The sequence below is a fragment of the Trachypithecus francoisi genome, unplaced genomic scaffold (assembly GCF_009764315.1).
Source record: "Trachypithecus francoisi isolate TF-2019V2 unplaced genomic scaffold, Tfra_2.0 Lachesis_group2, whole genome shotgun sequence".
In the NCBI taxonomy this organism is placed as follows: domain Eukaryota; kingdom Metazoa; phylum Chordata; class Mammalia; order Primates; family Cercopithecidae; genus Trachypithecus; species Trachypithecus francoisi.
The window spans coordinates 155,557,476-155,581,370 of NW_022681465.1; the positions used below are offsets into that span (position 1 = coordinate 155,557,476).

At 40.9% G+C, this 23,895-nt stretch overlaps 1 long non-coding RNA gene across 2 annotated transcripts; it reads right to left on the reverse strand.

The window, feature by feature from the left end:
* Positions 1-5,689: 5,689 nt before the first annotated feature.
* LOC117065827 lies at positions 5,690-23,177 on the reverse strand. 2 transcript variants are annotated; one of them, XR_004430054.1, is made up of 3 exons: positions 23,028-23,177; positions 22,157-22,360; positions 5,690-6,173 (listed from the first exon to the last, which is right to left on the reverse strand). It is a non-coding gene; the product is annotated as an uncharacterized LOC117065827 (long non-coding RNA). The 2 variants fall into 2 exon arrangements; XR_004430055.1 differs by lacking the exon at positions 5,690-6,173 and adding an exon at positions 9,436-9,573.
* Positions 23,178-23,895: the final 718 nt, after the last annotated feature.

Below are 23,895 nucleotides of genomic sequence, written 5' to 3' on the forward strand. Positions count from 1 at the left end.
GAGCTAGCTGTATACCAGGCTCTGTCCTAAGTCCTCACAACAGCCCTATGCAGTAGTTGCATTAATATTATTGTTACTTTAGAGATGAAAAATTGAGTCATGGATTAAGTGACGTAAATTAATACAGCTAGTCAATTGTAGAGCCAAGCAGTCTGACTCTAGGGTTGATGAATAAACTGTTATGGTTGCTCAGCAGTTTGAAGACCAGCCTGGGCAAAATGGTGAAATACTGTCTTTACTAAAAATACAAAAATTTAAATAAACAGCTGGGTGTGGTGGTGCAGGCCTGTGGTCCCAGCTACTTGGGAGGCTGACATGAGAAGATCACCTGAGCCTGGGGAGGTTGAGGCTGTGGTGAGCCATGATGGCACCACTGAACTCCAGCCTGGGCAACAGAGTGAGACCCTGTCTTAAAAACAAACAAACAAAAACACTATTATTGTTTGCTGCATTAGTCTATCAAGAAGAGAACATACAGAAAAATATAATGTGTTAAGTGCTATGGAGGGGTAAGTACACAGACTGTGAGAGGAAAGAGAATGATGTATGGGAAGAGGAGAGCGACCAGATGCTGCTTCCCAGAGGAAGTGACATCTGAGCTGAGCTCCAACATTGATTGCTCATTAGCCAGGCAAAATGGGGATGTGGGTTTCAGGCAGAGATAAAAGAAAGTGCAAAAGTCTCACAGTGAGAGAGAGCATGGTTTATTGATATTTAAGGAATGGAAGGAATTCAGTGAGGTTGAATCATAAATTTCACAGCAGGAAATATTCAGACATGAGATTGCAGAGGTTTGTTTATCCATTTAACATTTGTTTAGCACCCACAATATGTCAGGCAATGTGTTAGACTCAAGTAAGACATCAGTTGAAAAAAATACAGTGTTTGCCCTCATGAAACTTACAGTCTATAAAATGAAATGACATCTCACCTGGCAGAAAAAAAAATTAATTAAACTTGGAAAGAAGGTAAAAAGGTGAATAGCGTGTTCTTTCAATGTCATACTGGGACTTTGTTTAATGGATTAACTCAACAATAATTTAAGTATCTAGAATAATGTACCAGCTTTTGATTTTGATATTCACTATTAACTATGAAATCATACTCTGACATCAAATGCTTTATTATTGTTCTCATACTGCTGTAAAGGTAGTACCCAAGACTGGATAATTTACAAAGGAAAGAAGTTTAATTGACTCACAGTTCCACATAGCTGGGGAGGCCTCAAAACTTACAATCATGGTGGAAGGGGAAGCAGGTGAATGAGATCATGTGAAAGCACAGGAAAAACTACCATTTATAAAACCATCAGATCTCATGAGAATTCACTCGCCATCATGAGAACAGGGAAACTGCCCCCATTATCCAATCACTTCCTATTAGGTCTCTCTCTCAGCACCTATGGGTTACAATTCAAGATGAGATTTGGGTGGGGACACAAAACTTAACCATATCAAATGCATAATGTAGGTATCTGTGTGGTAGAAAAGATAAGTTTCAAGGTCACAGTTTTATTGTCCTGTAGGATGTTAATAAATTAAATCTCCATCCGAGTATGTTAGTTTTCTATTGTTGCTATAGCAAATTCCCACGAATGTCATGGCTTAAAACAACTCAGATTTATTATTCTATACTTCTGAATGTCAGAAGTTTGGTACAAGTCTTACCAGACTAAAATCAAGGTCTCTGCATGCTTTGCTCCTTTTTGGAGTCTCTCAGGAAAGAATCTGTTTCCTGCTCACTTGAATTATTGGAAGAATTCAGTTGCTTACAGGTATATAACTGAGGTCCCCATCCATATTCTTGCTAAGTGTAAGTTGAGGCGTATTCCCATCTTGTGGAAGTCATCATGTTTCTTGGCTCATGGTCCCCTTCCTCTAACTTCAAAGCCAGCAACAGCAGGTCCTTCTCATATGGCATCCTTCTGACCTACTCTATGCCTTCCTCTTCTATTTTTATTTTGTGATTAAACTGAGAGCACTCAAATAATCCAGGATTATCTCCCTATATAAATATCCTTAGACTAAATTAATTTTTAAAATCTTTTTTGCCATGTAAGATATTATATTCACAGGTTCTGGGGATCACAGTGTTGGGGGATCATTTTTCAGCCTACCACAATATGATAAACACAGTCCATGTTCCTCAAAATTCTCTTTTATTTACTTACTTTTTGTGTAAAATGTAAGTTTTATTTTTCATCCTTACTATATTTTAAAGAGATATTTTTCTTAGTTTCATAGTAAGTCTTTTTAAAAAATCTATTTTTATGTTTTATTTTTGTGGGTACATAGTAGATATATATATGTATGTGGTACATGAAATGTTTTTATATAAGCATGCAATGTGAAACAAGCACATCATGGAGAATGGGGTATCCATCCACTCAAGCATTTATTCATTGAGTTGCAAACAACCTAATTACTCTCTTTAAGTTATTTAAAAATGTGCAGTTATTATTAATAATAGTCGCTATTTGTGCTATCAAATAGTAGGTCATTTTAATTTTTTTCTATTTCTTTTTTTTGTATCCATTAACGATCCTCACCTTACCCACCCCCTCCTACTACCCTTTCCAGCCTCTGGTAAACATCCTCCTATTCTCTATGTCTATGAGTTCAATTGTTTTGATTTTTAGATCCCACAAACAAGTGAGAACATGCAATATGTGTCTTTCTGTGCCTGGCTTATTTCACTTAACATATTGATCTCCAGTTCCATCTATGTTGTTTATGTTGTTGCAAATGACTGAATCTCATTATTTTTTATGGGTGAATAGTACTTCATTGTGTATGTGTACCACATTTTCTGTATCCATTCATCTGTTGATGGACACTCAGGTTGCTTCCAAATCTTTGCTATTGAAAACAGTGCTACAGCAAACATAGGAATCCACATATCTTGTCAATATACTGATTTCTTTTCTTTTGGGTATATATCCAGCAGTGGAGTTGCTGGATTATATGGTAGCTCAATTTTTAGTTTGTTGAGCCATCTCCAAATTGTTCTGCATAGTGGTTGTACTAATTTACATTCCTACCAACAGTATACAAGGGTTCCCTTTTCCCCATATCCTTTCCGGCATTTGTTATTGCCTGTCTCTTGGATATAAGCCATTTTAACTGGGGTGAGATGATATCTCATCATAGTTTTGATTCGCATTTCTCTGATGATTAATAATGTCGAGTCCCTTTTTATATGCCTGTTTGCCATTTGTATATCTTCTTTTGAGAAATGTCTATTGAAATCTTTTGCCTGTCTTTTGATCAGATTATTGGATTTTTTTTCCTGTAGCTTCTTATATATTCTGGTTATTAATTTCTTGCCAGATGAGTAGTTTGCAAATATTTTCTCACATTTTGTGGGTTGTCTCTTCGCTTTGTTGATTACAACCTTTTCTGGGCAGAAGCTTTTTGAGTTGATGTGATCCTATTTGTCTATTTTTGCTTTGGTTGTCTGTACTTGTAGGGTAATACTCAAGAAATGTTTGCCCATACCAATGTCCTGGAGATTTTCCCCAATGTTTTATGATAGTGTCTTCATAATTTGAGTCTTAGATTTAAGTCTTTAATTCATTTTGACTCTATTTGTTTATATGTTGAGAGATAGGGCTCTAGTTTCATTCTTTTGTGTGTCTCTAGTCTGATTAGCTAAGACTTCTAGCACCATGTTGAGTAACAGTGATGACAGCAGGCACCCTTGTTGTGTTCCTGATCTTAGAGGAAAACCTTTCAGTTTTTCCCCATTCAGTATATTAGCTGTGGGTCTTTTGTTTTTATTATGTTGAAGTATGTTCCTTCTATCCCCAGGTTTTCAGAGTTTTTTCATGAAGGGATGTTGAATTTTATCAAATGCTTTTTCAGTGTCAGTGAAATGATCATATGATTTTTCTCCTTCATTCTGTTTATATGATATATCACACTGATTGATTTGTGTATGTGGAACCATTCTTGCATCTCAGGGATAAATCCTACTTGTCATGATGAATGATCTTTCTAATGTGCTGTTGAATTCAGCTTGCTAGTATTTCATTGAGAATTTTTGCATCAATATTCATCAGCGATACTGGTCTGTAGTTTTCTTTTTTGATGTATCTTTGACTGGTTTTGATATCAGGGTAATACTGGCCTCGTAGAATGAGTTTGGCGGTATTCCATCCTCATCTATTTTTTGGAATAGTTTGAGTAGGATTGATATTAGTTCTTCCTTAAATGTTTAGTAGAATTAGAAGAACTAATTGGTATTGGTTCTTCTTTAAATGTTTAGTAGAATTCAGTTTAGTAGAATTCAGTAAAAGCCATCAGGTCCCAGGTTTCTCTTTATTGGGAGATTTTTATTATTGTTATCATTGTGACTTCAAGCTTGTTATTTGTTATCAGTCTGTTCAGGTTTTGAATTTCTTCCTGTTTCAATCTTGGTAGGTTTTATGATCTAGGAAGTTGTCCACTTTTTGCAAATTTTCCAATTTATTGGCATATGGTTGCTCATAGTAGTCACTAGTGATCCTTTGAATTTCTGCAGTATCAGTTGTAATATGTCCTTTTTTATTTCTGATTTTATTTATTTGAATATTTTCTCTTTTTCTGTTAGTCTGGCTAAAGATTTGTCAATTTTGTTAAACTCTGAAAAACTTTTTTGTTTCATTGATGTTTTGTATTGTTTTTCTACTTCTGTTTCACTTATTTCTGCTCTGATCTTTATTATTTTTTTCTTCTACTAATTTTTGGTTTTGTTTTCTCTTGCTTTTCTAGTTCTTTAAGTTGCATTAGATTGTTTATTTGATCAAAATGCTCTTTTAAATAACTTTACCATCTTATTTCCTTATTGGTGAATCAGTAAATTTTGGATACATGTTGTTTCTATATTTGCATGTTTTTAAATTTTGGGGAATTGAAATAATTGTTGGTTTTTGAAGCTTTGCTGAGATTGTCAAGTGGACTAACCTGCCAGTTTTCATCAAATTCTGAGGCATGGGAAGTACATCTAGGCTGCTGCAGCTCCGATCAGTGATTTTGGCTCCTACAATGGATCTCAAATGGTAATAAACCTTCGTCTTTCCTCTCTCTCTCAAACTTTCACTTGCTAACTCTTCTAATCATGTTTCTCTTTTTTATTTTGGCCCTTGGACAGATTTAGCCCTGGTTCTGACTTAAGCATGGCTAAGAGTCATTTGCCACTGGTGACTGCAGTGATTGAACTCTGGCTGCATAGTGTGATCATTTGGTGATCTTTACTGGAATGATGGGATATACTTTCTCGGGTGAGAAATGAGAGATAATTCTGTCAGTCTTTTCAGTTTGTTTGTTTGACCACTTGTGAGCTCAAGTAACTAAGAAAATATGTTGTGCTTCCTGGAACAAAGCATATCGCTTTGAGATCTGGATAAGTGAATGTTTGTATTTCTATCTGTTCTTGACCCGTGACTTAGTTTACAGAACTGAAACTGCAAGCTCTCTGTAGGTTTGTGTGAAATTAAGAAAAGCTTTACTTCTCATTGTGAGTGTGAAACATTTTCCTTCTCCTGAAGTATATTAATAAATTAGATTACAATGTCTCTTAAATTAATTAAATGTTTCATAAGATATTAAGACATTACATAGATATAATATTCTCAGAATTCCCCATATTAGTTTATTCTCACATTGCTATAAAAAGTTACCTGAGACTGGAAAGTTCATAAAGAAAAGAGGTTTAATTGGTTCACAGTTCCACAGGCTATACAGGAGGCATGACTCGGGAGCCTTCAGAAAACTTACAATCATGGCAGAAGGCAAAGGGGAACCAAACACATCTTCATATAGTGACAGGGGAGAGGAAGTGAAAGGGGAAGCACTACACACTTTCAGACAACAACTAGATTTTGTGACAACTCACTCACTATCAGGAGAACAGCAAGGGAGAAATACACCCCCATGATCCAATCAACTCACACCAGGTTCCTCCCCTAACATTGGGAATTAAAATTTGACATGAGATTTGGGTGGGGACACAGAGTCAAACCATATCATTATGCCCCTGGACCCCCCCCACCAAGATCTCATGTTCTTCTCACATTTCAAAACAATCATATCTTCCCAACAGACCTCCAAAGTCTGAACTCATTCCAGCATTAACTCAAAAGTTCAAGTCCAAAGTCTCATCTGAGACAAGGCAAGTTGTTTTCCCCTGTGAGCCTGTAAAATAAAAAACAAGTCAGTTTTTCTATGATACAATGGGGGTATAGGCATTGTGTAAATTCTCTCATTCCAAAAGGGAGAAATTGTCCTGAACAAAGTGAGTTACAGGCCCCACGCAATTCCCAAACCCAGCAGGGAAGTTATTAAATCTTAAAGCTCCCAAATAATCTCCTTTGACTCCATGTCTCACACCCAGGCCACACTGATGCAAGGGGTAGGCTCCCAAGACCTTGGGCAGCTCTGCCTCTATGGCTTTGCAGGGTATAGCCCTCATGGCTGCTTTCACAGGCTGGCATTGAGTGCCTTTGGCTTTTCCACATGCACAGTGCAAGCTGTCAAAGGACCTACCATTCTGGGAGGTGGAGGATAGTGGCCCTCTTCTCACAGCTCCGCTAGGCAGTGCCCCAGTGGGGACTCTGTGTGGCAGTTTCAGCCCCACATTTCCCCTCCACACTACCCTAGTGGAGGGTCTCCATGAGGGCTCCATCCATTCAGCAGACTTCTGCCTGAACATTCAGGCATTTCCAAACATCCTCTGAAATCTAGGCAGAGGCCCCTAAACCTCAACTCTTGCTTTCTGTACATGCACAAGCCCAACACCACTTGGAAGTCAGCAAGGGTAGGGCCTTGCATCCTCTGAAGCAATGACCCCAGCTGTACTTTGATCCATTTAGTCACGGCTTGAGCTGGGGCAATTGGGATGCAGGGTACCATGTTCCAAGGATGCACAGAGCAGCAGGTCCCTGAGCCTGACCCACAAAACCATTTTTCCCTTTTAGGCCTGCAGGCCTGTGATTGGTGGGGCTCCTGCTAAGGTCTCTGAAATGCCCTGAAGGCATTCTCTCCACTCTCTTGGCTATTAACATTCAGCTCTTCTTTACTTATTTATGCAAATTTCTGTAGCCTTAATTTTTTTTCCCCCAGAAAATGAGTTTTTCTTTTCTGTTGCATGGTCTGACTCCATGTTTTCCGAACTTTCATGCTCTACTTCTTTTTAAATATAAGATCTAGTTTTAGGTCATTTCTTTGTTTACAGAAATGAGCATAGGCTTTTAGATGCAGCCAGGCCATATCTTGAACACTTTTCTGCTTAGAAATTTCTTCCACCAGATACCCTAATCATGTGTCTTAAGTTCAAAGTTCCACAGATCTCTAAAGCAGGGGCACGATGCTGCCAGTCTCTTTGCTAAAGTGTAGCAAGAGGGATCTTTTATTCCAGTTCCCAATAAGTTCCTCATCTCCATGTGAGACCACTTCAGCTTGGACACTGCTGTCCATATCACTATCAGCATTTTGGTCACAACCATTTAACAAGTTTCTAGGAAGTTCCAAACTTTCCCTCATCTTCCTGTCTTCTTCTGAGCCCTCCAAACTGTTTCAACTTCTGCCCATTACACAGTTCCAAAGTTGCTTCTACATTTTCATGTATCTTTATAGCAATGTCCCACTTCTCTGGTACCAATTTTCTGTATTAGTTTGTTCTCACATTTCTATAAAGAACTACCCAGTACTGGATAGTTTTTAAAGACAAGAGGTTTAATTAACTCATGGTTCCATAGGCTGTACTGAAGGCATGGCTGGGGAGGCCTCAGGAAACTTGCAATCATGTTGGAAGTAAAGGTAAAGCAAGCAAATCTTCACATGGTGACAGGAGAGAGAGGGCAAAAGGGGAAGAGCTACACAATTTTAAACAACCAGACCTTGTGAGAATTCACTAACTATCATGAGAACAGCAGGGGGAAATCCACCCCCATAATTCAATCATCTCCCACTAAGTTCTACCCCAACATAGGGAATTACAATTAAACATAAGATTTGGGTGAGGATACAGAGCCAAACCATGTCATTCCCCAAAATAAAGAAGCTAAACTAATATTTTAAATGGGCTAACCTACAAAAATTCTTTCTTACAGAAAATGCTAACTAGGAGACATTTTCATAAGAATCAAAATTCAAGTAATCAAGATGAGTCCATGTCCAAATCAGATTGATTTAATAATTAGGATTAGCAACAGTTACATGTAATTTCCTGTAGTTTTATCAGTGTGGGGTATAAATATAAGATTTTTTTAAAGTAAGGTTTGGTATATTTTCTTTTACATGAAGAGACTAGTTAATCTGAACTTCCTAAACTTTTTACACTAATTCATTTATTAGATTAGCTAATATTAGCCCTACATAATATTTAGGATTGTGAAAAAACAAAATTTTCAAATAAATTGAATTAGAGTTTTTACAAACCTTTTCTATTAACAGCAATTATATGTGTAGTATGTCTGTTTGAACATAATTTCTAACACCCTTAGTAAATTTTGAATCTATAGACTAATGTTAAATTGATAATGGATAATGATTAATGAATAATCTCTGGCTACCTGGGTAATTTCTAAGTAAAATAGAATACAGAAATCTTGGTTACTGAGTGTCATCTTAACATCTAAACGGGTATACTTTTGCTTCCTATTTGCATATATTATAGAGTGGCTGTATCTTTGGATCTTGTTAGTGGAAGTGTTTCTTTTTACCACTTGGAGAAGGTGTAAAAGGCATGTGGATGGCAGTAGGAGATTGTATTATATGTTCCTCTATGCTTTTGGGTATGCTTAAATGCTTGTGTATGATAGATAATTCTTAATTACATACTTACTTATAAGTTCTCTTTTTAAAATATAATTTATCAGTTTTAATGAATATAAACGGTTAAGACTACACCAGGGGCCGGGCATGGTGGCTCATGCCTGTAATCCCAGCACTTTGGGAGACTGAGGTGGGTGGATCATTTGAGCCCCAGAGTTCAAGATCAGCCTGGACAACATGGTGAAACCCTGTCTTTACTAAAAATACAAAAATTAGCTGGGTGTGGTAGTGTGAGCCTGTAATCCCAGCTAGTCTGGAGGCTGAAGCAGGAGAATCGCTTGAACCTGGGAGGCAGAGGTTGCAGTGAGCTGAGATTGCACCACTGCACTCCAGCCTGGGCAATAGAGTGAGACTCCACCTAAAAACAACAAAAACAAAACAAACAAAAAAAGACAAACAAACAAATAAACAAACAAAAAACTATACCAGGCATTACGGCAAATAAAATAAACTATTTGCAAGATCATGGGAAACGAAAATGGCAAGGATAAAAGAAGTAGTTTTGACCTAAGTAAAGTGTCTGGTTGTTCCATGTGTGAAAAAGAATAATGGAAGACAAAACTTGAATACAGAAAGTTGTAGACGGTTTTTTAGAAATTGATTTGTAATACTTACAAATGATGAGTCTGAAAGAAGTGAAGGAATGTCCTCAAATTCTGGAAAAGTTTGCTCAGTGTTGATGGGCTCATCCGTAAGTTTAAAAAAGGGGGGCAAGAGCAACCTGAAAATCTTCACTGCTGAGTCTGACATTAATGAAAACCTAAAATATGATTTCTCTCTGTTAAAATGATAGATTTGTCTTAGAGTATTTATTCTGCTCTTATGAGGGAGAGAAAAATGTTATTTTTTACACCCTGTGTTATCTCTCTGGAGAGCAAGGATTCAAAGTCTCACCAGAATTATTTTCTGTTCTTTGTGTCACTTTATCATGCCTTTGATTCTAAAGAGCCAAGATTCCATATACTTGTGTCATCTTTTTCAATGTTTATTTAAAATATTGTGTGGTCTCTTTGATTAATAGGTAACCAAGCTATTGTTTCTATTTTAATCAAGTGCTTAAATCTCCTCTCATAACTCTTGATTTTGTCATTCCAAAATCAAAGCATAATTTAGAAAAATAATCAACATGTCTTTTCATACCTAATATTCTTTTCTTTTTAACTTTTAGTTTAGGTTTGGTGGTACATGTGAAGGTTTATTATATAGGTAAATGCATGTCATGGGGGTTTCTTATACAGTTTATTTCATCACCCAGGTATTAAGTACAGTACCAAATAGTTATCTTCTCTGCTCCTCTCCCTCCTCCCACCCTCCACTCTCAAGTAGACCTCAGTATCTGTTGTTTTCTTCTTTGTGTTCATAAATTGTCATCATTTAGCCCCTAATTATAAGTGAGAACATGAGGTATTCAGTTTTCTGTTCCTGCTTTAGTTTGCTAAGGATAATAGCCTCCAGCTCCATCCACGTTCCCACATAAGACATGATTTTCACTTGCGTCTGTGTGAAGAGACCACCAAACAGGCTTTGTGTGAGCAACAAGGCTGTTTATGTCACCTGGGTGCAGGCGGGCTGAGTCCCAAAAGAGAGTCAGTGAAGGGAGATGGGGTGGGGCTATTTTTATAAGATTTGGGTAGGAAGTGGAAAATTACAGTCAAAGGGGGTAGTTCTCTAGTGGGCAGGGGCAGGGGTCACAAGGTGATCAGTGGGGGAGCTTCTGAGCCAGGAGAAGGAATTTCACAAGGAAATGTCATCAGTTAAGGCAGGAACAGGCCATTTTCACTTCTTTTGTGATTCTTCAGTTACTTCAGGTCATCTGGACCTGCAGGTCACAGGGGATATGATGGCTTAGTTTGGGCTCAGAGGCCTGACATTCCTGTCTTCTAATAAGAAAAATAAAATGAAATAGTGGTAAAGTGTTGTGGCAGCAAAAATCTTGGGGGATGGTATGGAGAGATAATGGGCGATGTTTCTCAGGGCTGCTATGAGCAGGATTGGGGGCAACGTGGGAACCTAGAATGGGAGAGATTAAGCTGAAGGAAGGTTTTGTGGTAAGGGGCGATATTGTGGGGTTGTTAAAAGGGGCATTTGTCATATAGAATGATTGGTGATGGCCTGGATACGGTTTTGGATGAATTGAGAAACTAAACAGAAGATACAAGATCTGAATAAAAGAAGGAGAAAAATAGGTATTAAAGGACTAAGAATTGGGAGGACCCGGGACATCAAGTTAGAGAGTGCCCAAGGGGGTTCAGCGTAATTACTTGCTTGGTTGGCAAGTTTTTGGGCTCTGTCCTTTAGTTTTTTATGTTGTCATACACCAGACCCGATTGATTTAGGTAAAAACAACACTCTTCATTTAAAAACATAGAGTCCTCCTTTTTCAGCAGTGAGTAAGTCAAGGTCTTGGCAGTTTTGGAGCACAACTGCAGCTAAAGAGTCAACTTGGGCTTGGATGACTGATAAAGTTTGTGATACGTCTGTGATGCTAGCAGAGAAGTCATTAGAGAGGATATGGAAGGTCGTAACAGAGGTTGACATGTCTGCTATTCCAGTACCAACAGCAATAGTGGAGGCAGAAAGTCCTAAACTGACAAGCAAGGGAATTAGTGGAATAACTCTTTTTTGTCATGTTGGTGTCATGAGGGGAACAGGGAGCTCTTTGGTTCCATTTGCAAATTGAATTTTGGGAGTAAGGAAAACTAGTGTGCATGTGCCCGTCCAATTAGCAGGTAGACACATGTAGGTAGAGGACCCACAGAGGAAGAAGAGACCTTGTGAGAGGCAAAACTGGAGATGCAAAGTAAAAAGATGAGAAGGGGTGTCTTTTTCCCAGACTCCTAGGGATCCAGCTATGGCAGCAGCCATCAGAGGTTGTAATGGGGACTGATGGGGTAACTGCTTAGAGGGGAATGTTTGATTTTCATAGTGTATGAGAAAATGTTGAGTGTCTATGAGCAACCTTTCACTGTTATTTTCAGGGCTGGGTATAAGTAAACAAGAAGAGGGTCTGGGGGAAGAGTCTGACAAGCAAGGGGAAGGCAGCCAAGGATGGAGTGAAATACAGGGTAAGTGTCTTCCTAAGCAATAATTACTGCTAATGTTTTTAAGTTTGCCAGTATTGATAGAGGGTTTGTCTGTAATATGGAGCTGGAAGCCTCCAATCGTTTCAGTGATGTGTGTAGTTGGGCTTTGGAGATGAAGAATGAAGGAACATCGATAAGGTGAAAGGTTACCTAGGGGAATTCCAGTGGGTCTTTGCTGAGATGTACATAAAAGAGTGGCCACAGGAATAGTAGTTTGTATTGTGAGGGGTCCAAATATCAGGGGAGTAGAGTTGATATAAGGAGAAAGGTTTTTTAAGTAAGTGAGGGGGAGGGAGGCAACTCGCTGGTGTGAAATGTCTGGGGAGGTCTTGCTGGACCTGTCTAGAAAGTAAATGAGTTCTTCAGGAGGGTAAAGGTGAGGGCTGTTAAAGGAAGCTCAGAGGTGTAGGGAGACAGGAGATGTTGCCCAGTCTGTATGTAAGGCGGGAACAGCTGTGTAGGAGCTGGAAGAAATGGAAATGCAAAGCCAGCAATTGTTTGCTAAGGAGGGATTAGAAACGGCTAGGGGAGAGTAAGTAAGATTGATAGTGTGTGGGAGATAGCTGGGGAGAGGTAGAGGGTGGCATAAGAATGGGAATGAGAATAAGAGTGAGTATAAAATTAAAGAATAGAACTTCATCAGGGTGAAAGTATTGGAGGGTTCCCTGCCAGCAAAGATCATCTATCCACTCTAAGAGTGAGTTAAGAGTGGTGGTTTGGGGATAGCACCAAGAGATATCAGCTGTGATGGCTTGGAGAAACAGCGTAAACCAGCAGTATAAACAAGAAGGGTATTTATGAGTAGTTGAAAATGGTGAATAGGAGTATGACTAGACAGAAGATAGTAGGGATGACTAGTTTTTGGGGCTCAGTCCAAGTAGTGGGGGTGACTTCGTAAAGCCCTGTTGCAAAAAGTAGGGTAAGGATGAACAGACCTAATAGAATGAAGGGATGTATTAGGCTCATAAGGGTTATTACTGTTCTTCAGAAATGCAAGTGAGTTTAAGGGAAGTAGGGGAGAGTACTTTCAACTTCCAGGAGAAAGAGGAGGGATTAGGATGGCTGTCTGACAGACACAGCTTTATCCTGGAACGGTGAACCCAGTGGGGAGGATCCTGCAGGTGGACAGCATTTGGGGTACTATAGATGACTAAGTAGGGTCCGGTCCATTGAGGTTATAGAGTTTGAGGGGTCAGATTCTTAACAAGAACTGATCGTTCAGCTGGGATGTCTTCATAGGACTGGGAATCTACAGTAGGCAAGAGAAGATTAGCAGCCTGATGAATTTCCTGTCTAGCCTGCTGGAGGACTGGAAGATAAGTTGCCTAGAGGGCTGGTGTCTGGGATGAGGTTGGGGCTGAGCAAGAAAGTGCATCCATATAAAAGTTCAAATGGACTGTACTCTGTAGCATCTTGAGGACAGGCTCTAATTCTGAGAAGGGCAAGAGGTAAAAGTACTGTCCAGTCCTTTTTAAGTTAGAGGCTGAGCTTGGTGTGGTATGTCTTTAAAAGACCATTAGTCCATTCTGCCTTTTCTGAAGATTGAGGACAGTAAGGGATATGAAGGTTCCATTGAATACCAAGATCCTGAGAAACTGCTTGGGTGATTTTACTAGTAAAGCAAGGTCCATTATCAGACTGTATAGAGGTGGAAAGGCCAAACCAAGGAATTATGTCTGATAGAAGGGAAGAAATGACCTCAGCGGCTTTCTCAGACCCCGTGGGAAAGGCCTCTACCCATCCAGTGAAAGTGTCTACCCAGACCAAGAGATATTTTAGTTTCCTGACTCAGGGCATGCGAGTAAAGTCAATTTGCCAGTCCTGGGCAGGAGCAAATCCCCGAACTTGATGTGTAGGAGAGGGAGGGGGCCTGAACAATCCCTGAGGGGTGGTAGAATAGCAGATGGAACACTGAGAAGTGATTTCCTTGAGGATAGATTTCCATTATGGAAAGGAAATGAGAGGTTCTAAGAGATGGGCTAGTGGCTTATAACCCACATGAAAGAGGTTATGAAATGAAGACAGAATAGAATGGGCCTGTGAGGCTGGAAGGAGCTATTTTCCTTGGTCTAAGAATCATTTGCCTTGTGTGGGAAGAGATTGATAGGTGGAAGTTTCAGCAGGGGAGTAGGTGGGAGTGACCAATGAGAAGGAGAGAAATTGTCCATGAGGGACAGAAGTTGGAATGCTAGCTGCTTCTTTAGCCACCTTATCAGCATAAGCATTGCCTAGAGCACTGGGATCTGATGCCTTTTGAGGCCCCTTGCAGTGAATGACTCCAGCTTCCTTTGGAAGTAAAGCAGCCTTGAGAAGAGTATTTATTAAAGAGGTATTAATGATAGAGGACCCTTGTGTGGTGAGGAAACCTCTTTCTGCCCATTGAAGTCCGAGCCAGGAACAATGGTAATTGTTGGAGACTCAACAAAGAGTGAGTATAGCTGAAGAAGCCAGGGAGCAGAAAGTATATGCATCAGGTGGGAGGAAGAAAATAGATTTTGGAAATTATGAGAGCTGTAGAGAGTGAGTTGAGCATAGTTTCTGATTTTGAGGGCCTCTAAAATTATTAGGGTAGCAGCAGCCACTGCATGGAGACGTGATGGCCAGCCTAAAACAGTAAGGTGAAGTTTTTTGGACAAAAAGGCTACAGGGCGTGGTCCCAGTCCTTGTGTAAGAATTCCGACTGCACAGCCCTGCCCTTCAGCTGTGAGTAATGGAAAGGGTTGGGATGAGTCAGGGAGAGCTAGTGTGGGGGCAGTCTCTAAAGCTGTCTTCAAGGAATGGAAAGAGTGGGGAAAGGATTTAGGATCTGTGGGGTCAGCTAGGTTTCCTTTGGTGAGTTTATATAATGATTTTGTTAGGATGGCAAAACCAGGTATCCAAAGGTGAAAGTATCCAACCATGCCTAGGAAGAAAAGGAGTTGTTGTTTTGTAGAAGGTGTTGGGGTTTCAGAGGTCAGTCGGACATGATCGGCAGGGACAGCACGTGTGTTTTTATGAAGAATTATGCTGAGGTAGGTAACAGATGGAGAAGAAATTTGAGCTTTGGAGGTGGATACCCAATATCCTTTGGAGAATAAATGTTGAAGGAGCAGGAGGGTGTCTTGTTGAGAAGATTCAAAGGAGGGGCTACAAAGAAGAAGGTCATCAATATATTGAATAAGATGAGAAGCGGAGGGGTGGAAAAGTCATGGGAAAGAGCTTGGCTGAAGTAATGAGGGCTGTCCCTGAAACCTTGTGGCAGCACAGCCCAGGTAAGCTGCTGGGACTGATGGGTGTCAGAGTCAGTCCAGGTAAAAGCAAAGGGAGGCTGGGACGAGAGGTGCCGGGGAATAGTGAAAAGAGCATCTTTTTTTTTTTTTTTGAGGCGGAGTCTTGCTCTGTCGCCCAGGCTGGAGTGCAGTGGCCGGATCTCAGCTCACTGCAAGCTCCGCCTCCTGGGTTCCCGCCATTCTCCTGCCTCAGCCTCCCAAGTAGCTGGGACTACAGGCGCCCGCCACCTCGCCCGGCTAGTTTTTTGTATTTTTAGTAGAGACGGGGTTTCACTGTGTTCGCCAGGATGGTCTCGATCTCCTGACCTTGTGATCCGCCCGTCTCGGCCTCCCAAAGTGCTGGGATTACAGGCTTGAGCCACCGCGCCCGGCCTGAAAAGAGCATCTTTAAGATCAAGAACAGAACAGTGAGTTGTGGAGGAAGGTATTGAGGACAAAAGAGTGTACGGGTTGGGCACTACAGGGTGGATAGGCAAAACAATTTGGTTGACAAGGTGCACATCCTGAACTAACCTGTAAGGCTTGTCTGGTTTTTGGACAGGTAAAATTGGGGAATTGTAAGGAAAGTTTATCGGCTTTAAAAGGCCATGCTGTAACAGGTGAGTGATAACAGGCTTTAATCCTTTTAAAGTGCGCTGTGGGATGGGATATTGGCATTGGGTGGGGTAAAGGTGATTAGGTTTTAATAGGATGGTAATGGGCATGTGATCGGTTGCCAGAGAGGGAGTGGAGGTATCCCATATTTGTGGGTTAATGTGGGGGGATATGAGAGGAAGACACAAAGAAGGCTTTGGGTTGGGAAGAAGGGCAGCAACGAGGTGTGGCTATAGCCCAGGAATAGTCAGGGAAGCAGACAATTTGATTAAAATGTCTCGGCCTTATAAGGGAACTGGGCAGGTGGGGATAACTAAAAAAGAGTGCATAGAAGAATGCTGTCCAAGTTGGCACCAGAGTGGGGGAGTTTTAAGGGGTTTTGCAGCTTGACCATCAATACCCACAACAGTGACGGGGGCAAGGGAAACAGGCCCTTGAAAAGAAGGTAATGTGGAGTGGGTAGCCCCTGTATCGATTAATCAGGGAATGGACTTACCCTCCACTGTGAGAGTTACCTGAAGCTCGGCGTCCATGATGGTCCAGGGGGCGTCCGAGGCAATAGGGCAGCGTCAGTCTTCAGCCGCTAAGCTGAGCTGATCTGCGAAGGAGTCAGTCAGAGAGCCTTGGGCTAGAGCTTTAAGGGCTCTAGGAGTGGCTGCCAGGTGAGTTGGGCAGTCTGATTTCCACTGGGTCCATGCATAGATGGGACACGGCTTGGGAGGAATCCCAGGCTGCAGGCATTCCATGGCCCAGTGGCCAGATTTCTGGCACTTGAAGCAAGATCCTGATGGAGGAAGTCTTGTAGGAATGCTTGACTGCTGCAGCTTAGGCTTGTGTAACTTAGGCATTTTGAAGTTCTTGTGTGCTGGATGTATGGCTGGGTTTTTGTCTCACAGCAGAGGCAAATAATTGTAACTCAGAAATGCGTTGCTGTCTGGCTGCCTCCTCTCTATTATTGTACACCTTGAAGGAGAGGTTGATTAATTCCTGTTGTGGGGTTTGAGGGCCGGATTCTAATTGTTGAGGTTTTTTCCTAATGTCAGGAGCTGACTGGGTGATAAAATGCATATTTAGGATGAGACGGCCTTCTGATACTTCGCATCTCAGGGTTGCTGTCAAATGAGCCATGAACTGGGCTGGGTTTTCGTCTTTACCTTGGGTAGTTTCTTTAAGTTTGTCATAATTAACAGCTTTGTAAGCTGCCTTTTTAAGCCCTTCAACTAGGCAGGAAATCATGTAATCTCACCTAGCTATACCTGGGGAATCTGCCTGATAGTTCCATTGGGCATCCTCTCGTGGAACTGCTCTAATGCCTTCCTGGAGGTCTGGCTTATGAAGCCGGCAGTTGTCAGCATGATATTGGGCTAGAGAAAAAACTCTTTCCTGTTCATCTGGGGAGAGGGTAGAAGTTAGGATGACATTTAAGTCACTCCAGGTTAAATTGTAGGACAGACTTAGATGTCTGAATTCCTGTATATATTTAGTGGGGTCTGAGGAGAAAGAGCCTAAACGCTGACTGATCTGAGACAGGTCTGATAGAGAAAAAGGCACATGTACCCTGACTATGCCTTCAGCTCCAGCCACCTCTCTAAGAGGAAATTGTTGGGCAGGTGGAGGAGAGCTAGTCACGGAACCAAACTGTAAGCCAGACCAGGTGTGAGGAGGGGAGGTGATAGAAGGATTATAAGGTGGAGGAGCAGAGGCTGAGGAAGAATTGGGACCTGGCTTGGCCTGATGATGAGAAGTGTGGGGAGGAGGGGAGAGGTCAGATAGGTCTGTAGAAAAGAAAGATTGGAAAGACTCAGTGACGCTTGGGGTTGGGACTGAGGGGACAGGTGGGAGGGAAGGAAGGAGGATTTGGGAGGAATCACATTGGGGACAGAGTCTAGGGAGGGAAGGAAGTGTGAAAAATGCCTGGATGTAAGGCACCTCAGACCATTTGCCCATTTTTCAACAAAAATTATCTAGGTCTTGTAGGATGGAGAAATCGAAAGTGCTGTTTTCTGGCCATTTAGAGCCAGTCAAGTGTGTATTGGGGCCAAGCGGTGTTGCAGAAGAAAATAAGGCATTTAGGTTTTAGGTCAGGTGTGAGTTGAAGAAGTTTTAAGTTTTTGAGAACACAGGCTAAGGGAGAAGAGGGAGGAATGGAGGGTGGACGGTTGCCCATAGTGAAGGAGGCAAGCCCAGAGAAAAGAGAGAGTAGAGACACGGAGAAAAGAGGTGTGGGGTGCTTGCCCCCAAGAAAAGCAGAAAAGGGGTGGAGACATGGAGAGAAGAGATCGGGGGTGCTTGCCCCCCAGAAAAGTAGAAAAGGAGTAGAGACACGGAGAGAAGGGGTCAGGGCGCTCTTGCCCCCCAGAAAAGCGGTACTTGCCACTAAGGGTGAAGGACCAAGGCAGGCATCCCCGCGTGGTCAGACACCTCTGAAACGTGGGTGAATAATCAAGCAGGCGTCCCCACGTGATTAAACATCAAGGGAAGACTGTCTTCCTGAGTCTGTGACCAGCGCCAGAGTTTTAGGTTCACAGATAAAATGCGTCTCCTGTCTCTACCAGAAAAGGAAAGGAACTGAAATTAAGAGAACGGAGAGATTGAAAGATGGCACCAAGATTGAAAGGAGAAAGAAGTTGAGGGATAGTGAGAGAGGTTGGAGAAGAGAGTAAAAAGAGGCCGCTTACCCGATTTAAAATTGGTGAGATGTTCCTTGGGCTGGTTGGTCTGAGGACCCGAGGTCTTAGGTGGATCTTTCTCACAGAGCAAAGAGCAAGAGGACAGGAGATTGATCTCCCAAGGGAGGTCCCCTGATCCAAGTCACAGCACCAAATTTCACTCGTGTTTGTGTGAAGACACCATGAAAGAGGCTTTGTGTGAGCAACAAGCCTGTCTATTTTACCTGGGTGCAGGCGGGCTGAGTCCAAAAAGAGAGTCAGCGAAGGGAGCTGGGGGTGGGGCTGTTTTATAAGATTTGGGTAGGTAGTCAAAGCGGGTAGTTCTCTGGCAGGTAGAGGCGGGGGTCACAAGGTGCTCAGTGGGGGAGCTTCTGAGCCAGGAGAAGGAATTTCACAAGGTAATGTCATCAGTTAAGGCAGAAACAGGACATTTTCACTTCTTTTGTGATTCTTCAGTTACTTCAGGCCATCTGGATGTATACGTGGAGGTCACAGGGGATATGATGGCTTAGCTTGGGCTCAGAGGCCTGACAATGATCTTATTTTTATGGCTGCATAGTATTTCATGGTGTATATGTATCACATTTGCTTTATCCAATCTCATTGATGGATTTAGGATGATTCCATATCTTTACTATTGTGAATAGTGTTGCAATGAACATTCGCATTCATGCGTCTTTATGGTAGAATGCGTTATATTCCTCTGGGTATATACCCGGTAATGGAATTGCTGGGTTGAATGCTAGTTCTGCTTTTAGCTCTTTGAGAAATCACCATGCTGCTTTCCACAATGGTTGAACAAATTTACACTCTCACCAACAGTCTATAAGCATTCCCTTTTCTCCACAGCCTCACCAGCATCCATTATTTTTTGACTTTTTAATAATAGCCATTGTGGCTGGTGTGAGATAATATCTCATTGTGGTTTTAATTTGCATTTCTCCAATGATCACTAATATTAAGCTTTTTGTTATATGCTTGTTGGCCACATGCATGTCTTCTTTTGAAAAGTGTTTGTTCATGTTCCTTGCCTACTTTTTAATGGGGTTATCTCTTGTAAATTTTACACCTGACATCCTTTGAGATCTTCTAATGTTTAACAGGATGCTAGCAATAACAAGTTCTTTTATGCATACTTCTTAATTAGCTCAACACAGTTTTAAAAACTGAATGACAAAAATATAGAGGTTCTGCATGTGAAATGTGGTGGAGTTTCTTGGGCCTAGTTTTTAGCCACAGGCTGGAAGATAGAACAATTGAGTCTTTTAAAAAGCTCTACCTGAGATTCCTTAATGAAATTTCCAGACAGAAGTTAAATTATCTGGCCTTAGTAGTTGCTTAGTACTATATGCTCCTGGAGGCTTATATGGTTAATTAATACCTCTTGTTTCACTTTTGTAAATCATCAAGCTAAAACATTATGAGACTGTAACGCCAAAGGTTCTTGCCTTAGCCATGCCAAAGATTTGGTGTGGTGGCAGCCCTCAGTGAGAGACAGACACGGATTGGACCAAGAGAAAAAAAGCTGTAGGCTTTATTGAGTAGAGTGACAGAACAAAGCTTCTGCAGCGTGGAAGGGGTCCAGTGTTAGATTTTTTGATCACTGGAAGGTAGCCAGTGTTAGATTTTTTGATCATCTTTTAAACTCTTTAAGGAGGGAAATACGTGAGACCATGGGAAGATGTTACCAGAGTGAGAAACAAAGACAATTAACATGTCTCAGATCTTGAGGAAAACTGGAATTGCAACTTGAGTTTTATCTACTTTATGACCTTGCAGCAGCATGGCAAAGGAGACAGGATCTCACAGGATTTTACAAATTGTGTTTACAAGGAATTGGAATTGGGAGCATAGATAAGGTCTGCTGGTCTCAGAAAAATGGGCTTTTAACATTCCTTTTAATTTCAGGGAAGTGGGAAGGGAGAGAGGGAGAGCGGGAGAGAGGGAGAGAGAGAGGACACAGGGAAGCTTACAACAAAATTTTTGCTGTTTGTAGCTTTCTTGGGGAAGAAAACACATGCACAAATTCTGATGTTAGGAATATTTTTAGCATATATCTTCAATATTATTCATCCAGGACCGAACTAAGTCCTGATGCAGAAAATGAGTGAGTTTCACAGCTTTCTGGGCTCCTGCTTGACCCAGGAAGCCCAGCTGACACCTCCTCTCAAGACCATCAGTTATTTTGTGATAGAGAATAATCTTTGCAGATTATGTATGATCAAAATAGGGGGACTGCTAGGAAAAAATCTTTTTAAAATTAGAAATAAGGCAGAAAAGTGAGCACCATGTCCTTTCAATGTCATATCGGAATAGTATTTCACAGGCTTATTCAAAGATTAATGATATATGGGGATATATCTGCTTTTAAGGGATTAGATACAATAAAGTTACATGTAACGTAGATTTCGCTCTGTTAAAGTAGATAATCCTAAAAGTTATATTTTATCATCCTGTATGATATTCCAATTTTCTGTCTAACAGCAAATTTATTTCAGGATGCCTTCTTTCCTGGATTATGTAAGAGTCCCTTATTTTTAAAAATGCTCTTTGAACCAGTTTTACCATTTTACCAACTCCCTCATTATTAAATTAATAATCTTTAACACATAGTCACACTCTTAATTGTTTGGAATTATAATTGGACATGCCTTATGTTGCAGGACTGAGAACCTGGTAGAAGCAGCCTCTCTTTCCTTCTCAGCTCTAGGATGAGCCATTGCCGTGTTTCTTAATTAGATGGCACTTCATTTATCTCCCTCTATTGGCCTTCCTACTACCCAGTCTCAGGGCAGTAGCTGTGGGTCAGCCAACCTCTCTTGTTAACTGTCTCAGAGTCCTAGGCCTGCGTTACAATTTATGTCTCACTTCCTACGGAATAAATCAGTGGTTGTGCTCAGTTGTTCCAGACATAGAAAAACCCAGGGAAGAACATGTTTTTGCCATCTTACCCCACTCTGGAGCGTACCCCTGACAGGCCTGTTTATTTATTTAATCAATGATTTACTTAATTATCTACTTTTCCTTTATCCAGTGATTTGTTCAGCATTCATTCATTCATTATGACCCCAGGAACTGGATCAGAACCATAGTGGATGGTTAATTGACTTAATTAGGTGAAAGCTTAGAAGCTCCCATTGAAGAAATCAATAGTGTAAATACCTTTTTTTTTTTGTATATAGGCAGACATTTCTATATGCAGCTAATTTAGTTGCTGTGACAAAAAAACCACCTAGATTTTCTGTAGTTGAACACAAAATAAGTTGATTCTTTACTCTTGCAGAGTGTAGTCTGTGGTGGAAGACAGTCATTCAGGAACCCTGGCTGCCATCTTCAATTCAGCTGGCAGATGGGTGGCAACAGGGAATTGAGAATTAGGTGAGAGGTTTTCATGGGGTAGGTCTGGAAAAGATATCATCCACCCATATTCTGTAGGACAGAATGCCATGACAAAGTAACAACTACCTGCAAGGAAGGCCAGGAAACTTAGTCTACTTGTGTTTCTAGAAAGAGAGGGCAATGAACTTGGTAAACAGCTGCTGAGTAACCACAGCCTCTAATACCCAGAATCCCAGAGTCCAGGTAATCCTCACTGACCTTGAATCTGGAGGTTGCTAGAAAGAGGCTGTCGTGTCTGTTTAAAACCTCACATCACTCTGTCGAGCTACTTGCTTAGCAACAATTACTGTGGTAGAAAGTACAATGGTGAAAGTGATTACATTTCTCACCTGGGGGCAGAGACAATTCCTTTTTTTCTTTTCCTTTATCCTCATTAGTAGGAAGCTTTCGATGGTATCCACAGAATTTTGTTCAGTAGGTGTTGGGAAATGATTGACAGTTTTCAGGAAGAGATTGAGATGTTCACAGTTGACCTTCTTGAAGATAACTCAGGGCCAGTGTCTCTAGCTTCACCTGTAGTACCTGGTAAATGACTTGGAAGCACATGGAAGGCACTTAGAACTACAGGGTCTTATAAAGTCTCCAATTTGATATCTTAATCCAGTTGAGCATTCTGAACCTCCAAGAGGTTAAATAATTTCCCTGAGCCACCAGGCTACTTTACAGCAAAATACAAACAAGGCAAGTTGCTTTTCATCCAGCCCACACTATTATGCCAGGCAGCATCTCATCAAGTAGTGAATGATTAACCTTTCATTCTAATGCAAAATAAAACAAAATGTTGAGTAACCAAAAATATCAGTGAATATAATGTTTTTCCAAACTGAATGTTCTGGTTAACTCTGTTTTAGCCATAGAGCCTTTTAAATTTTAACTTACGGGGTTGAAAATATTTCTAAGACATACCAACTGGTTTTCTTGCCTTAGTAACCAGTGTTCCAAACTCCATGAGCAATGTTGCCCTAATGTTCATAGGGACAATTATTATTCCAAAATGGGGAAGAAAATAATTTTCAATAGCCTAAAATTCAATTTTGATGAACTGAGTGAACTGTGAGAAACTGTTTCGGGGTATTTTTTCTCTGAAATAACCTTTAAATTTCAGAACTTGAATCAGAGTAAAAGATCCAGCTTCAATCTGAAATAAATCCTGTGATGTGTATGTCCACATTGGTAAGATTCACCAAAAAACAAAATCACCTTTAGGCTAGAAACCATGTGAAGTTTCTCCAAGTTGGGTCTGCAGATTTTCCTGAAGATCACATTGCTGACAGTCAAACAGTGGGATGATTCTGAGGTGGTTTTGTTGTATTTGTTTGGTGGTGAGGAGGGGCTTGGTGGAAATATGTGACCTGAGAGATATGAGATTTCTATTACCAGGAAAGGTCTTAAAACCAACTTCCACTCTTAGAGACACCTACCTTTCTTATTTTAGAAACACAACTCATTTTATTCGGTCCACTTGATCAGCATTTTCTTGAACTTGAAATGATTTGAGAAGTTGCTGTTTAATTTGATTTTCCTGGCTCATTCTCCTGGAAAGGAGGTTCTCCTATTTTAATACATAAAGTTGTGTTTAAGCACTGCTGCCAAGGAACTGAGGGTTTGCCAGGAGCAGCCTCTATGGTTTCAGGATACTTTGCCGCTACAATTGAATTAATTTACTGAAGGAGCTTATTTCTACCTGCTGTTAAAATCACCTACATTATGCCATGCACATAACACTTACATTTTGTGGGTTTCTTTCCTTTTTTCCTTACACACCCTCATTGGGTTGTTTCTTATAGTAGTAAAATGGGAAAAGTACACATAAAATCTTAGTGAGATCTGGCAAAGTTAGATTTCTCTTAGCATGTGCATTCCCCTCTGTTCACTCACCACTGGTGATGGCCTTCTTACATGAGTTTGCTAAGATTATTCTGTTTGATTCCACCCTGCCTTACCCAGCTGACTATGGAAGGGCAGGGATCATTGTTCATTTTTCATTTCTGTCTCTACCCAAAGCTTAAAGTGTAAGAGGTGATTTTCCACATGCCACTCTTGACACTGTGTGCTGTTCTGAAAAATC